Source organism: Hypanus sabinus, unplaced genomic scaffold (assembly GCF_030144855.1).
Source record: "Hypanus sabinus isolate sHypSab1 unplaced genomic scaffold, sHypSab1.hap1 scaffold_496, whole genome shotgun sequence".
Classification (NCBI taxonomy): domain Eukaryota; kingdom Metazoa; phylum Chordata; class Chondrichthyes; order Myliobatiformes; family Dasyatidae; genus Hypanus; species Hypanus sabinus.
In genome coordinates this window covers 208,493-224,497 of record NW_026781364.1, presented here as the reverse complement: position 1 = coordinate 224,497, position 16,005 = coordinate 208,493, and positions in this window count along the sequence as shown.

Genomic DNA, 16,005 nt, shown 5'->3' with positions numbered 1-16,005 from the left:
GTGAATTTAGGTGTCCGTATCACGGTGACGGATTTGCCTGTGTCAGCGTGAGGTGTGGGTAATTGCCTCAGCGAGCTGTGCATCGGTGTTATGTTGAGGGACGATACTGTCTCGGTAAGTGGTGTTACCGTGACTTCTGAGTCTTTGTCACGATGCGTTGCGGGGCGGATCACGTTGAGGAGTTTGAAGGTGTCTCGGAATACGGTACCTCAGTGTCACGGTGAACCGCGTGTCGGTGTCACTGTGAAGTGTGTTTATGTGTCCATTTGAGGAGCTTATCAGTGACACGGTCAGGAGAATGTCGATGTGACAGTGAGGGGTACGTTGTGGTCAGTGTGACAGCCACGTGTGTGTCACGGCGATGGCCGTGTCAGTGTCGCGGTTAGGAGTGCATCTGTGTCTCGTTCAAGGTCGTGACCGGGACAGTGTTGTTCATGGTAGAATGACTGGCGTGTCAGTGTCAGGACGAGTCTTGATTGTGTTACGGTAAAGGCGGTGTCTTCATCACGGTTAGAGTGGTGACCGTATCATGGTGATGGGTTTTAGTCGGTGTTACGGTGAGGGGCGTGTCGGTGCCCCTGTGGTCTTTTACAATAACTATTTATTCCACTCTTTTTACTTACGGTCTGTCTCCACCAGGAGCCCGTTCCACTCACCGTGGATCGAGAGACCGGCCACAATAATGGCGAGGGCGGACATAGCAAGGCAGAGTAGGCAGATCAGACGGTACGGTCTCCTTCCGATGTTCCCTTTCGGCTCCTTTTCATGAGCAGCTGTGGAGAGACCACGCCACCATAACACCATAAGACACAGTGATAGGCAATTCGGGCCATCGACTCTGTTCCGTCATTCACTCATGGGCTGACCCAATTCCTCCAGTAATCCCCGCTCCCCTGCCTTCACCCCATACCCTTTGATTCCCTGGCTAATCAATAGCCTGTCTATCTCTGCATTAAATGCACCCAATGACTTCTCCCCCACAGCCGCTCGTGGAAACAATTTCCACATATTTACCACCGTCTGACAAAAGTGATTTCTGAGCATCTCCGTTCCAAATAGACATCCTTTAATCCTGAGTTTCTGTCCTCTTGTCCTAGATTCCCCTATCACGGGAAGTAACTTTGCCATATCTATTCTGTTCAGGCTTTTGACATTCGGAATGTTTTCACGAACACCCCCGCCCCCATTCTCCTGAGACATTGAACAGTCTTTGTACACCACGGTTCCTGTACCTTGTCATCCTTCCCGTGTCTCTTTGGAACGTACCACTGCAGAATGCCACGTAAAGAACCCCTGAACATTTGCCACATTCCTGCCGTACATTTCCCTTGGAGCAACTACTACCAAATAATGCTTCCAGATTCCCGACAGACATCTTCTTATTTTCCCTTACTCCAAGTAAAGATTGTCTAACGTGTCCGTCCCTCTCCCTCTCCAATGCTATGGTAATGGAGATAGAATTGTGGTCACTTCCTCCAAAATGCTCTTCCACTGAGAGACCAGACACCTGACCGGGTTCATTACCCAATACCAGGCCAAGTACAGACTCTGCTCTGCTAGGCATATCTACATATCTACATATTATGTCAGGAAACCTTCTTGGACACACGGCACCAAGTCCACCCCATCTAAAACTCTTGCTCTATGGAGTTACTAATCAACATTTGGGACATTAAAATCTCCCACCACGACGTGGTTATGACATTGTTACACCTTTCCAGGATCAGACTCCCTATCTGCTCTTATATGTCCCCTGCTACTATTGGGTGGTCTATTAAAAAACACCCAGTAGCCTGACCCCTTACTGTCTCTAACTCCCACGCACAGAGACTCGGCAGACAATCCCTCCGTTTCTTCCTCCTTTTCTGCAACAGTGATACCATCACTGATCAACAGTGCCGCGTCCCCCTGTTTTCCCTTCCCCCTGTCCGTTCAGGTTTGTTCATATTGGTAGATACAATGTACGCTAAATTTTAAAAAATACATTAACAAGATTCTATATGGTCGATCGCTCTATAGGATGGTAGACCGGGAGTTGGGGAAAGGCAGAGAAGGAATGGAGCGGGAGTTACGAGGAGGCAGAGAAGGAATGGAGCGCTGAGACGGGGAGGCAGAGAAGGAATGGACCGCTGAGACGGGGAGGCAGAGAAGGAATGGAGCGGGAGTTACGGGGAGGCAGAGAAGGAATGGAGCGGGAGTTACGGGGAGGCAGAGAAGGAATGGAGCGCTGAGACGGGGAGGTAGAAGGGAAGATAGTGAGAGTAGAAGAGAGAATGACGAGGGAGATGCCGGATGGTGTGAGACCCAGGGAAAGTTGTCGGGTTAATTTGACGTGGGAGGACGGATCAGGCACTAGTAGTGGATGCAGCGTACAGAGACTTGACCAAGGCTATTAAGAAGGGCTCAGATGATAGACTGTTCTGGAGAATGACGTGCAAACAAAGGCGATCTCTTTGAATGCAGAGGTCTGATCAGGTCTGGATGGCTGATGTAACATACACAACATTTAACAAGGTCACAGAAGGTACATCGCTCTGGAAGAATTGGCTTTGCGGTAGGGACAAAGGTTTAGGGTGGAAGTTCGTTTCTCAGACAACCAGACCGGCACCAGCGGTGTTCTCCGGGGAGTGGGTGGTGAGACCTGTCATCATTGTCAAATATCGACCATTTATAGCAGATTGTACAGGACACGGGTGGTAAGCTTGCAGACATTGGTGGCGTGTTCAACAGTCGAGACAGTTAACTCTTGCCGTGGGATCTCGATTAGCAAGGGAAGAGGGCCAGGCGGTACAAAATGTAATTTATTTCGCATAAGTGTGGACTATCATATTCCAGGAAGGGAAATCAGGGTAAAACTTTCAGTTTTCGTGAGGAACCCTGGGGTGTGTTGTAAAGCAGTGTGTTGGGCCCAGGTACATGGTTCCGGAAAGTGAGATCAGAAGGAGGCGGGACGGCGAAGAAGGTGTCTGCCGCTCCGGCATTCATCAGTCGGGATGCCGAGTACAGGGCTATGGGGGTCACGTTGCTGTTGTACAAGACATCCCTAAGGCCACACATGGCGCTCTGGTCCCCTTGCTGTAGGAAAGATGCCACTGAGCTGGAAAGAGCACAAAGGGAGATTTACAGGATGTTCCGGAACACGACGGACTGAGTTACGAAGACTTGTCAGGCTTTGGAGCGCAGGGATGACCTTATAGAGGTCTATAAAACCAAGTGGGCACAGACAGGGTGAATGCGCACTGTCATTTTTTTTTCTGGGCTTGGAGAACCGAGGACGAAAGCGGACATGTCAGAGATTAGCAGAAAGAGATTTAATCTGGGACACAAGTGACAACGCGCTGCCACAGCAAGTGGTCAAGGCAGATGCAATATATCTAGTACACTTGAGACCATCAGAGTGACGTCAGTAATGTGAACTTTGACCTGTTTGTGCAGTCACCGGCAGTTCGGCGGGTCCCGAGGCGGTGGGAGGATCTTCACAATCATCGATGTGAAGTTTGTCTTTCGGAAGGTTCAGCACTGAATAGATGGATGGTAGACCGTCTGGGAAAGAAAGCCAATGTGAGACAGTGAAATAGAAGGAGGGGAGACCGGTAGGGTGTGGGGGTTGAGGAAAGAGAGAGAGCAGAGATAGTGGGAGAGCGTAAGGAGAGAGAGGTTTAAGTGAGGGAGAAAAAAGGGCCAAGAGGGAGAATCAGGTGCGAGGTGATGTGTGAAGTGCAGGTGAGAGGGATGAGTGAGGTAGCGAAAGAGTGCGGGAGGGAGGGTGAGAGTGATGGGAGGGTAAAAGTAGGAGACAGAGCAAGATAATTGAGGGAGAGCAAGTGGGGGTGAACGTGGAGATAGACTGAGATTGGATGGAGCGTACGTGGAGGGGCGAAGTGAGCGGTGTGAGGGAGAGAGTGCGCCAGTACAGCGAGAGCGGTAGAGAGGGGGAGTGTGATATAGCAGAGAGTGTGGGGAAGGGGAGAGTTGCGAAAGGGAAGTAGATAGAGGGGAAATGGCAACAGAGAAAGCAGGAGTAGCAGGGGAGACCTGGAAAAGACAGAGAGAAGGGTTGGGAATGGGGAGAGCGGTTGGGTGGGAGGGTGAGGGAAAGGAAGTAGTGAGCCAGAGAGGAGGAAAGGGTGTGAGGGAGGATTAGCGTGTAAGAGATGGGGGAAAAAGGGGGAAGCAGGAGAGAGGAGAGAAAGTGATGAGAGGGAGGGTGAGGGAAAGGAAGTAGTGAGCCAGCGAGGAGGAAAGGGTGTGAGGGAGGATTAGCGTGTAAGAGATGGGGGAGAAAGGGGGAGGCAGGAGAGAGGAGTGAGAGCGTGAGAGGGAGGGTGAGGGAAAGGAAGTAGTGAGCCAGCGAGGAGGAAAGGGTGTGAGGGAGGATTAGCGAGTAAGAGATGTGAGAGAAAGGGGGAGGCAGGAGAGAGGAGAGAGAGTGATGAGAGACTGGGGTTGGAAAGGGGAGAGTGCTGCACACATTTTATAAAGTTCACGTTCCTGACTGCTTCTTGCCAGTTTCTTCCCTCCTCGCCACTCCCCCCAGGGTGTTTCTGCTCACCGACCATGCCACATCACTCACTGATCACGCACCACCCTCCTCACCACACAGCTCTCCCTCATCATTGCCCCCAGTTTAAACCCCTCTCACGGTACTCCCACCACACAAAAAAATCTCATGGCATTCTCTGCACCGAATCCCCCAGAGAAACTCCTCACCCCGTTCCTCAGCTCTCCCTCTGTTGCTCTGCCTCCACCGTCTCTCCGGCTCTGCCCTACTCACCTCTCGATGGAGACAGTGAATCCGGTTTTACGAGCTGCACATTCATGTCAGCCCCGCTGTCGTCCATCCTGTTGAGGATCCTCTGCGTCTCTGAGCTTAGAAAAGAGAAGTAACCGTTGTCAGAGGAAGCCCGTGTTGACAAGCGGATCAGACCGACTCAGCCAAACACTAGAACAGCGGCTGATAAAGAGAGGAGCCGAGAGCAGGGGGAGGACGTGCTGTGGAAGAGTGAAATCGAGGGTGTGAAGCGGGGTTGACTGGATCGATGAGAGAGGCGGGAGGAAGAGTCGTGTGACTGGGGATAGACAGAGGCAGGTGCCTGTGAGGGGAAGGTGAGGGTTTGGTGGAAAGTGAGGCGTGGGTGACAGGGGTCAGAAAGGAGATTGGAATGACACAAGGGGAGTGCAAGAAGTGTGGTAGAATGGGGAGAGAGAGGGGTAGAAATTGAAAGGGTGGATTGTTGGAGGGAGTCATCCACAGTTAGTAAGGCGGGGAAGTGAATGGAAATGGGAGCTTTTGAAATGGGAGTGAGAGTTCTGCCTTACGGGGTGGTGGCGCGGGAGGGGATGTGCTGTAGCGGCTGTGTGTGTGTGTCTCTGTGTGAGAGAGAGAGAGAGAGAGAGAGAGAGAGAGAGAGAGAGAGAGAGAGAGAGAGCGAGAGATGAGAGAGAGAGAGAGAGAGAGAGAGAGAGAGAGAGAGAGAGAGAGAGAGAGGAGAGAGAGAGAGAGAGAGGAAGATAGACAGCAAGACAGACAGACAGACAGAGAGAGCCTCGGCTCCGCCGAACAAGTACTCTCGGAGTCAGACACAAAGCGAATCTCCCTCCATACCGTCGCAACACACACTCCAGTAATCAGACACAGAGCGCATCTCCCTCTTCTCTCCCTCTCTATCCTCCCACCAATCACCAGCACTTCAGCGTTTCTGTATTCTCCAACAGTTTGTCTGTCTCTGAGATAATAAGTGTGTGTGAGACCAAAGGTAGAACTGATAACTGTGTCTGATCCCGTGAGTGTGTGATGCGACAATGATGAGGGAACTTCAACATGAGTCTGTTCCCGGGAGTGTGTGATGCGACGCTGAGGAGAGAGATTCACTCTATGACGGATACTTGGAGTGGGGACGGTGTGGAGGGAGCTTCGCAGTGCGTCTCATCCCCGAATTATGAAATGGGACGGAGTGAGGGGATGTATGTATGGTGTGCATGTATCTTCTGTGTGGCTCACACTTACCTCTTCCTCTTTTGAACTTATTTCAAGACGCTTTGAAAGTGAGACAGTACAATGCTGCTTCGGCCCATCGTCTGTTCTGGAAAAAAGGAACAATGAGCAGTGAATCTCCGCACAGGGGCCATTCCATCCGTCGGTAGTCAGTCAGAGAAAGGGGAATTTTTCACATCTGCCCATCACGCACTCCCGGTGTCAGACACAGATTTAATCTGGAGCCTCGCTGTCCGATAACACAGTAACGGATTCAGAAACAGAGCGAACACCCCTCCACACTCCCACTCTGCCCCTCACCAATCACCAGCAGTACAGCATTCCTGTAGTTTCCGACATTGTGTCGTCTCAGAGATGATAAGTGTGTGTGAGACTAGAGGTGGAACAGAGGAGGGAGTGGAGTGGAAAAAGGGCTGTGAGTTAGCAGTCACTGGGAGGAAATGGTGTGAAACCACACGACTGGCCTGTGCAGACAGTGACGCAGACAAGCGAGAAACGAGAGATCGTTATCCGTGGGAAGCGAGCAGATGTAGCAGCAACCGTGTGCAAGGTGCTTGACCATGTGTCTGACCCCGGGAGTGCGTGATGGAACGGTTTGGAGGGAGATTCACTCTGTGTCTGACCCCGAGAGTATGTGAGTGGACAGGGTAGAGGCAGATTCACTCTGTGTCTGACCACGGAACTGTGTGATAGGACGGTGTTGAGTGGGCTTTGGCATGTGGTTGACCCCGGGGGTGTGTGATGGGACGGTGTGGAGGGAGATTCACACTGTGCCTGACCCCGGGGGTGTGCGATGGGACAGTGTGGAGTGAGATTCACTCTGTGACTGACCCCGGGAGTGTGTGATGGGGCGGTGTGGAGGGAGATTCACTCTGTATCTGACCCCGGGTGTGTGTGATGGGACGGTGTGGAGGGAGATTCACTCTGTGTCTGAACTTGAGAAAGTTTGATGGGACAGTGTGGGGGGTGATTCACTCAGATTCGGACACCAAGAGTTTGTGATAGGGCGGTGTGGAGGGAACTTCATTCTGTGTCTGAAAACGGGAGTGTGCGACGGGACGGTGGTGAGGGAGATTCACTCTGTGTCTGACCCCGGGAGTGTGTGATGGGACGGTGTGGAGGGAGATTCACTCTGTGTCTGACGCCGGGAATGTGTGATGGGACGGTGCGGAGGGAGATTGACTCTGTGTCTGACCACGGAAGTGTGTGATGGGACGGCGTGGAGGGAGATTCACTCTGTGACTGACCCCGGGAGTGTGTGATGGGACGGTGTGGAGGGAGATTCACTCTGTATCTGACACCGGGAATGTGTGATGGGACGGTGCGGAGGGAGATTGACTCTGTATCTGACCCCGGGATTGTGTGATGGGACCGTGTAGAGGAATAATCACACTGGGTCTGACCCCGGGAGTGTGTGATGGGACAGTGTGGAGGGAGATTCACTCTGTGTCTGACCCCGGCAGTGTTTGATGGGACCGTGTAGAGGAATAATCACACTGTGTCTGACCCCGGGAGTGTGTGATGGGACGGTGCGGAGGGAGATTGACTCTGTGTCTGACCACGGAAGTGTGTGATGGGACGGCGTGGAGGGAGATTCACTCTGTGTCTGACCCCGGGAGTGTGTGATGGGACGGTGTGGAGGGAGATTCACTCTGTATCTGACACCGGGAATGTGTGATGGGACGGTGCGGAGGGAGATTGACTCCGTATCTGACCCCGGGATTGTGTGATGGGACCGTGTAGAGGAATAATCACACTGGGTCTGACCCCGGGAGTGTGTGATGGGACAGTGTGGAGGGAGATTCACTCTGTGTCTGACCCCGGCAGTGTTTGATTGGACCGTGTAGAGGAATAATCACACTGTGTCTGACCCCGGGAGTGTGTGATGGGACAGTGTGGAGGGAAATTCACTCTGTGTCTGACCCCCGGGAGTGTGTATTGGAACGGTGCGGAAAGGGATTTACTCAGCGTATGTCCCCGGGTGTGTGTGATGGGACGGTGTGGAGGGAGCTTCACTGTGCGTCTGATCAGCCGAATTCTGAAATGGGATGGAGCTTCAATCTGGTCTTTATGTATCTTATGTGTGGCTCACAATTCCCTCTTCCACTTTTGAACTTATTTCAAGACGCTTTGAAACAGATTCATAACAATGCTACATCGCCCCAGCGTCTGTTCTGGAAACTCGTCCAATGAACAGTGTATCTCTCTCCACAGCGTCCATAAAATCCGTCCATAAAAGCAGACAGAGAAAAGGGAATCGTTCCTACCGGCCCATCACTCATTCACGGCGTCGCTTGTAAAGTGAAGAACACTCCAAACTGTCCGATTTCGCAGACTCGCCCGGTGAGTGAAAGAGTGAAGCTCCCTCTGCACTGTTCCATCAAATTATAATGTTAACTGACATACTGAGAAGTTCCCAAAACACTTTTTCCAAAGCACATTCCCGCGATCAGGCACACAGTCAAGAAACAAAAACCCACTATCAGCTCATAAAAACAGTTGTAGAAAACGAGTGAAGTGTCTTCCACACCATCCCATCTCACACATCCGGGGTTAAACACCGAGCGAAACTCCCTCCACCCACCGGAGCCAGACTCGGAATTGAATGTCTCTCCACACCTTCTCAGCACACGCTCCCGGGGTCAGACACAGATTTAATCTGCCGCCTCACTGTCCGATAACACAGTAACGGATTCAAAAACAGAGCGAACATCCCTCCACACTCCCACTCTGCCCCTCACCAATCACCAGCAGTACAGCATTCCTGTAGTTTCCGACATTGTGTCATCTCAGAGATGATATGTGTGTGTGAGACTAGAGGTGGAACAGAGGAGGGCGTGGAGTGGAAAGAGGGCAGTGAGTTTTCAGTCACTGGGAGGAAATGGTGTGAAACCACACGACTGGCCTGTGCAGACAGTGACGCAGAGAAGCTAGAAACGAGAGATCATTATCCGGTGGAAGCGAGCAGATGTAGCAGCAACCGTGTGCAAGGTGCTTGACCATGTGTCTGACCCCGGGAGTGCGTGATGGAACGGTTTGGAGGGAGATTCACTCTGTGTCTGACCCCGAGAGTGTGTGAGTAGACAGGGTAGAGGCAGATTCACTCTGTGTCTGACCACGGAACTGTGTGATAGGACGGTGTTGAGTGTGCTTTGCCATGTGGTTGACCCCGGGGGTGTGCGATTGGACAGTGTGGAGTGAGATTCACTCTGTGACTGACCCCGGGAGTGTGTGATGGGGCGGTGTGGAGGGAGATTCACTCTGTATCTGACATGGGGAATGTGTGATGGGACGGTGCGGAGGGAGATTGACTCTGTGTCTGACCACGGAAGTGTGTGATGGGACGGCGTGGAGGGAGATTCACTCTGTATCTGACATGGGGAATGTGTGATGGGACGGTGCGGAGGGAGATTGACTCTGTATCTAACCCCGGGATTGTGTGATAGGACCGTGTAGAGGAATAATCACTCTGTGACTGACCCCGGGAGTGTGAGATGGGACGGCGTGGAGGGAGATTCACTCTGTGTCTGACCCCGGGAGAGTTTGATGGGACAGTGTGGAGGGATATTCACTCTGTGTCTGACCCCCGGGAGTGTGTATTGGAACGGTGCGGAGAGGGATTTACCCAGCGTATGTCCCCGGGTGTGTGTGATGGGACGGTGTGGAGGGAGCTTCACTGTGCGTCTGATCAGCCGAATTCTGAAATGGGATGGAGCTTCAATCTGGTCTTTATGTATCTTATGTGTGGCTCACAATTCCCTCTTCCTCTTTTGAACTTATTTCAAGACGCTTTGAAACAGATTCATAACAATGCAGATTCATACAGATTCATACTGAGAAGTTCCCAAAACACTTTTTCCAAAGCACATTCCCGCGATCAGGCACACAGTCAAGAAACAAAAACCCACTATCAGCTCATAAAAACAGTTTTAGAAAACGAGTGAAGTGTCTTCCACAGCGTCCCATCACACACTCCCGGGGTCAGACACTGAGTGAATCTCCCTCCACACCGTCCCATCACACACTCCCGGGGTCAGACACAGAGTGAATCTCCCTCCACACCGTCCCATCACACACTCCCGGGGTCAGACACAGAGTGAATCTCCCTCCACACCATCCCATCTCACACATCCGGGATTAAACACCGAGCGAAACTCCCTCCACCCACCGGAGCCAGACTCGGAATTGAATGTCTCTCCACACCTTCTTATCACACGCTCCCGGGGTCAGACACAGATTTAATCTGCCGCCTCACTGTCCGATAACACAGTAACGGATACAGAAACAGAGCGAACATCCCTCCACACTCCCACTCTGCCCCTCACCAATCACCAGCAGTACAGCATTCCTGTAGTTTCCGACATTGTGTCATCTCAGAAATGATATGTGTGTGTGAGACTAGAGGTGGAACAGAGGAGGGAGTGGAGTGGAAAGAGGGCAGTGAGTTTTCAGTCACTGGGAGGAAATGGTGTGAAACCACACGACTGGCCTGTGCAGACAGTGACGCAGACAAGCGAGAAACGAGAGATCATTATCCAGTGGAAGCGAGCAGATGTAGCAGCAACCGTGTGCAAGGTGCTTGATCATGTGTCTGACCCCGGGAGTGCGTGACGGAATGGTTAGGACGGAGATTCACTCTGTGTCTAACCCCGGGAGTGTGTGAGTGGACGGGGTATAGGGAGATTCACCATGTGTTTGATCGCGGGGGTCTGTGACAGGACGGTGTGGGGGAGATTCATCATGTGTTTGACCGCGGGGGTGTGTGACGGGACGGTGTGGGGGAGATTCAGCATGTGTTTGACCCCGCGAGTTTGTGATGGGACGGTATTCAACAAAGACCAGAAAACAGTACATCACAGTAAATGTCCTTCCGCCCGCAATGTTCTGCCAACCCTTATACACGGTCTCCCATATAACCATCCACCATAAATCCCACCTAGTACCTGTCTAGTAGTCTCTTAAAATTCACTAGTGTATCTGCCTCCACCACTGACTCAGGCAATACATTCCACGCACCAACCGCTCTCTGAGTAGAAAACATTCCTCTGAAAGATCCTGTCTCGAAGAATATTCTCCTAGAGCCTTCCCACCACAGGCGAAAGGCTCACTGGGCTATAATTATCCGGATTATCCCTGCTAACCTACTTGAAGAAGGATACACAATTAGCCTCCCTCCAATCATCTGGTACCATTCCTGTGGACAACGACCACATAATGATCCTATCCAGAGGCTCAGCAATCTCTTCCCTCGCTCGTGGAGCAGCCTGGGGCAGATTGCGTCAGGCTCTGGGGACTTACCCGACCTAATGTATTTTAACAAATCCAACACCTCCTCTCCCTCAATATGAACATGCTGCAGATCATCAATCTCACTCATATTGTCCTCACCGAAATACAGTTCCCTCTGATTAGCAAATACTGAAGAGAATTATTCAATGAGGACCTCGCTCACTTCCACAGCCTCCAGGCACATTGTCCCTAACGTTATCTCTAATCAGTCGTACTCCTGTTATCCTTTTGTTCTTCACATAATACAAACATTTCTTGTGATTTTCCTTTACCCTGATCTCCTAGACCTTCTCATGCCCCTTTCGTGCTCTCCTGAGCCCCTTCTAAAGGTCCTTTCTTATTATCCAATATTCCTCAATTGACCCATCTGATGCTTGCTTTCTAAACCTCATGTATGCTGTCTTCTTCCACGTCACCAGATTCTCCACCACACACGTCACCCATGGAGGCTTCATCCTACCATTGTTTATCTAACTCACAGGGACAGATTTACGCTAATATCCTGCAACAGATATCTGAACATCGAACACATTTCCATAGTACATTTCCCTGCAGAAACGTGTAACTGTGTTACAACTACTCAGTTCCAACTGACATCGATCTCTCCGTTCTCAGCTTTTCTACGTCTCTGCTTTTAAAAGCCGGTCCTGTACTTTCGCACCACTTTCTGCTAGTGACTGCAAAATCAGCACCACTTCACAACCTTCTCTCTCCTCCCCTTCCATCCTCTGTCGTGCCCCTGGAATCACTCAAACTGATTATCTCTGAGACAGACACACTGTTGAAGACAGTTCACTCTTTTGAGGAACGTTGAAAAACTGTTGCTTGGTGAGAGGGGAGAGCTGGTTCTGAATCCGGTCCTGTGTTATCAGACTGTGAGGCGGCAGATTGAATCTGCGTCTGACCCCGGGACTATGTGATGGGACGGTGTGGAGGGATATTCACTCTGTGTCTGATCCCCGGGTGTGTGTAATCGAACGGTGCGGAGAGGGATTTACTCAGCGTCTGTCCCCGGGGGTGTGTGATGGGACGGTGTGGAGGGAAATTCACTCTGTGTCTGACCCCCGGGAGTGTGTAATGGAACGGTGCGGAGAGGGATTTACTCAGCGTATGTCCCCGAGTGTGTGTGATGGGACGGTGTGGAGGGAGCTTCACTGTGCGTCTGATCAGCCGAATTCTGAAATGGGATGGAGTGGAGAGAGCTTCAATCTGGTCTTTATGTACCTTATGTGTGGCTCACAATTCCCTCTTCCTCTTTTGAACTTATTTCAAGACGCTTTGAAACAGATTCATAACAATGCTACTTCGCCCCAGCGTCTGTTCTGGAAACTAGTCCAATGAACAGTGTATCTCTCTCCACAGCGTCCATAAAATCCGTCCATAAAATCAGACAGAGAAAAGGGAATCGTTCCCACCGGCCCATCACTCATTCACGGCTTCGCTTGTAAAGTGAAGAACACTCCAAACTGTCCGATTTCGCAGACTCGCCCGGTGAGTGAAAGAGTGAAGCTCCCTCTGCACTGTTCCATCAAATTATAATGTTAACTGACATACTGAGAAGTTCCCAAAACACTTTTTCCAAAGCACATTCCCGCGATCAGGCACACAGTCAAGAAACAAAAACCCACTATCAGCTCATAAAAACAGTTGTAGAAAACGAGTGAAGTGTCTTCCACACCATCCCATCTCACACATCCGGGGTTAAACACCGAGCGAAACTCCCTCCACCCACCGGAGCCAGACTCGGAATTGAATGTCTCTCCACACCTTCTCAGCACACGCTCCCGGGGTCAGACACAGATTTAATCTGCCGCCTCACTGTCCGATAACACAGTAACGGATTCAAAAACAGAGCGAACATCCCTCCACACTCCCACTCTGCCCCTCACCAATCACCAGCAGTACAGCATTCCTGTAGTTTCCGACATTGTGTCATCTCAGAGATGATATGTGTGTGAGAGACTAGAGGTGGAACAGAGGAGGGAGTGGAGTGGAAAGAGGGCAGTGAGTTTTCAGTCACTGGGAGGAAATGGTGTGAAACCACACGACTGGCCTGTGCAGACAGTGACGCAGAGAAGCGAGAAACGAGAGATCCTTATCCGGTGGAAGCGAGCAGATGTAGCATCAACCGTGTGCAAGGTGCTTGACCATGTGTCTGACCCCGGGAGTGCGTGACGGAATGGTTAGGACAGAGATTCACTCTGTGTCTAACCCCGGGAGTGTGTGAGTGGACGGGGTATAGGGAGATTCACCATGTGTTTGACCGCGGGGGTCTGTGACGTGACGGTGTGGGGGAGATTCATCATGTGTTTGACCCCGCGAGTTTGTGATGGGACGGTGTGGAGGGAGATTCCCTCTGTGTCTGACCCCAGGAGTGTGTGATGGGACGGTGTGGAAGGAGATGCATCATGTGTTTGAAGCCGTGAGTATGTGATGGGACGGTATTCAACAAAGACCAGAAAACAGTACATCACAGTAAATGTCCTTCCGCCCGCAATGTTCTGCCAACCCTTATACACGGTCTCCCATATAACCATCCACCATAAATCCCACCTAGTACCTGTCTAGTAGTCTCTTAAAATTCACTAGTGTATCTGCCTCCACCACTGACTCAGGCAGTACATTCCACGCACCAACCACTCTCTGAGTAGAAAACATTCCTCTGAAAGATCCTGTCTCGAAGAATATTCTCCTAGAGCCTTCCCACCACAGACGAAAGGCTCACTGGACTATAATTATCCGGATTATCCCTGCTAACCTACTTGAAGAAGGGTACACAATTAGCCTCCCTCCAATCATCTGGTACCATTCCTGTGGACAACGAGGACATAATGATCCTATCCAGAGGCTCGGCAATCTCTTCCCTCGCTCGTGGAGCAGCCTGGGGAAGATTGCGTCAGGCTCTGGGGACTTACCCGACCTAATGAATTTTAACAAATCCAACACCTCCTCTCCCTCAATATGAACATGCTGCAGATCATCAATCTCACTCATATTGTCCTCACCGAAATACAGTTCCCTCTGATTAGCAAATACTGAAAAGAATTATTCAATGAGGACCTCGCTCACTTCCACAGCCTCCAGGCATATTGTCCCTAACGTTATCTCTAATCAGTCGTACTCCTGTTATCCTTTTGTTCTTCACATAATACAAACATTTCTTGTGATTTTCCTTTACCCTGATCTCCTAGACCTTCTCATGCCCCTTTCGTGCTCTCCTGAGCCCCTTCTAAAGGTCCTTTCTTATTATCCAATATTCCTCAATTGACCCATCTGATGCTTGCTTTCTAAACCTCATGTATGCTGTCTTCTTCCACGTGACCAGATTCTCCACCACACACGTCACCCATGGAGGCTTCATCCTACCATTGTTTATCTAACTCACAGGGACAGATTTACGCTAATATCCTGCAACAGATATCTGAACATCGAACACATTTCCTTAGTACATTTCCCTGCAGAAAACTTGTAACTGTGTTACAACTACTCAGTTCCAGCTGATATCGATCTCTCCGTTCTCAGCTTTTCTACGTCTCTGTTTTTAAAAGCAGGTCCTGTACTTTCGCACCACTTTCTCCTAGTGACTGCAAAATCAGCACCACTTCACAACCTTCTCTCTCCTCCCCTTCCATCCTCTGTCGTGCCCCTGGTATCACACACACTGATTATCTCTGAGACAGACACACTGTTGAAAACTGTTCACTCTTTTGAGGAACGTTGAAAAACTGTTGCTTGGTGAGAGGGGAGAGCTGGTTCTGAATCCGGTGTGGAGGGAGACTCACTCTGTGTCTGACCCCGGGAGTGTGTGATGGGACGGTGTGGAGGGAGACTCACTCTGTGTCTGACCCCTGGAGTGTGTGATGGGACGGTGTGGAGGGAGATTCACTCTGTGTCTGACCCCGGGAGTGTGTGATGGGATGGTGTGGAAGGTACTTCACTCGTTTTCTAAAACTGTTTCTATGTGCTGGTAGTGGGATTTTGGTTCTTGTCTCTGTGTCTGATCAGGGGAATGTGCTTTGGAAAAAGTGTTTTGGGAACTTCTCAGTATGTCTGGGAACATGATTATTTGATGGGACAGTGCAGAGGGAGCTTCACTCTTTCACTCACCGGGCGAGTCTGTGAAATCGGAATGTGTTATCAGACTGTGAGGCGGCAGATTGAATCTGCGGCTGACCCCGGGAGTGTGTGATGTGATGGTGTGGAGGGAGATTCACTCTGTGTCTGACCCCGGGAGTGTGTGATGGGATGGTGTGGAGGGAGAGTCACTCTGTGTCTGACCCCGGGAGTGTGTGATGGGATGGTGTGGAGGGAGATTCACTCTGTGTCTGACCCCTGGAGTGTGTGATGGGACGGTGTAGAGGGAGATTCAATCTGTGTTTGACCCCTGCAGTATGTGATGCGGCGGTGTGGAGGGAGATTCTCTCTGTGTCAGATCGCGGCTTTGTATGATGGGATGGTGTGGAGGGAGATGCAAACTTTGTCTGACCCCGGGATTGTGTGATGGGATGGTGTGGACGGAGATTCACTCTGTGTCTGACCCCGGGTGAATGTGATGGGACGGTGTGGATGAAAATTTCATTTTGTGTCTCTCTGCAGGAGTGTGTGATTGGACGGTGTGGAGGGAGATTCACTCTGTGTCTAATCCCGGGAGTGTGTGATGGGACGGTGTGGAGGGAGATTCACTCTGTGTCTGACCCCGGGAGTCTCTGATGGGATGGTGT